This window comes from Primulina tabacum, chromosome 10 (assembly GCF_025594145.1).
Source record: "Primulina tabacum isolate GXHZ01 chromosome 10, ASM2559414v2, whole genome shotgun sequence".
NCBI classification, from domain to species: Eukaryota; Viridiplantae; Streptophyta; class Magnoliopsida; order Lamiales; family Gesneriaceae; genus Primulina; species Primulina tabacum.
In genome coordinates, this window is record NC_134559.1 from 27,588,162 (window position 1) to 27,590,233 (window position 2,072).

The following is a 2,072-nucleotide window of genomic DNA, read 5'->3' on the forward strand; positions in this document are numbered from 1 at the left end:
TATACACAGAACATAACAATGATTAACAAAAGGCATAATCAGACTCTGTATGAGATATGGAAAGGGAAAAAGCATAACTTATCTTGTTTTCATGTATGGTTGCAGATGTTTTTTTCAAAATAACAGTAAAAATTATTTGTCTGCATTTTATTCAAAATCAGATGCTGGACTCTTCCTTGGTTATTCAGCAGTGAGCAAAGCATTCAGAATTTTCAATAATAGAACTCTTAATGTTGAAGAATCTATTCATGTTGTCTTTGATGAAGACAGCAGTGCTCTTGGAATTTCTAACGTGTCTAATTTAAGTAACAGATTAGACAAGATTCATCTGGAACTAGATAGTGAAGTTGATGTAGAACCTAGTGTTAAAGATGCTCAAAATCCAGAACCAGACATTCCTATAGTGGAACCAGCTACACATGCACCAGATATACCAGAGCTAGCAGCTAACATTCCAGAACCTGCTATTGATTTAGATGAGCAGGATCTGAATCCATCCAATCAGGAAGAAATCCCTGTAAACCCTTTTATTTGGAGAAAATCTCATCTTCCATCTTTGGTTATTGGAAATCCAGCAGCTCCTTTGAGAACCAGAAGGCAAATGATTAATGAATATATGTATGCTGCCTTTATTTCTCAGGATGAACCAAAGAAGATTGAAGAAGCTCTTCTGGATCCAAGTTGGATTGAAGCTATGCAAGAAGAGCTGAATCAATTTAAAAGAAATGAAGTTTGGTTTCTTGTACCTAGACCATCTCATCAAGCTGTTATTGGAGCCTGGTGGGTATTTAGAAACAAGCTAAATGAAAAAGGTATTGTTGTTAGAAATAAAGCAAGACTAGTGGCTAAAGGTTTCAGACAAGAAGAAGGAATAGACTATGATGAAACCTATACACCAGTAGCAAGGGTTGAAACTATCAGAATATTTTTAGCCTGTGCTGCTTTTAAGAATTTCAAAGTTTAACAGATGGATGTAAAAAGTGTCTTCCTAAATGGTCTACTACAAGAAAAATTCTACGTCGAACAACCTCCAGGTTTTATTGATCATTTCTTACCGCATCATGTATTCAAATTACACAAAGCTCTGTTCCGTTTGAAACAGGCACCTAGAGCGTAGTATGACACTCTCTCTCAATTTCTTGTCAATCATGACTTTAAAATCGACACAGTAGACAAGACTTTGTTCACTAGTTAAGAATAAGCACGTTCTATTAGTAAAGATTTATGTTGATGACATTATCTTTGGGTCAACTAACCCCAAACTATGTGCAAAGTTTTCTAAATTGATACATGAACAATTTGAAATGAGCATGATGGAAAATTAAAATTCTTCCTAGGACTGCAGATTAAGCAACTTGATACTAGAATTTTCATAAATCAAGCTAAGTATACTAAGGAGCTACTGAAAAAGTTTGGTATGGAAACATGCTCTGCTGCTTCCACTCCAATGATATCATCTACTAAACTTTATAAGGATGAAAGTTGAATTTCAGTAGAGGTAGCTCAGTATCGCGGTCTTATTGGTTCACTGTTATATCTACTGCCAGCAGACCTGATATTATGTTTGCTGTTTGTATTTGTGCAAGATTTCAATCTAACCCTAAGCAATCACATTATATTGCTGCTAAACGTATTTTGAAATATTTGAAGGGTACTCAAAATGTCGGCCTATGGTATCCCAATGATTCTTCTTTCAATCTTATTTGATATTCAGATGCTGACTATGCAGGTTGCACACTGGATAGAAAGAGCACAAGTGGTTTTTGTCAATTTCTTGGTGATAGGTTGATCTCATTGTTTAGTAAGAAGCAGACTTCTATAGTTACGTCTACTGCAGAAGCAAAATACCTAGCAGCTGGAAGCTGCTGTTCTCAAATACTGTGGATGCAACAACAACTTAAAGACTATGGAGTTCAAGCCTCTGATTCACCTATTTTCTGTGACAATACCAGTGCTATAGCAATCACGCACAATCTAGTACTTCATTCCATAACAAAGCACATTGATATCAGATATCATTTCATTAGAGATCATGTGCAAAAGAAGGACATTCGTCTGGAATACGTATCTAC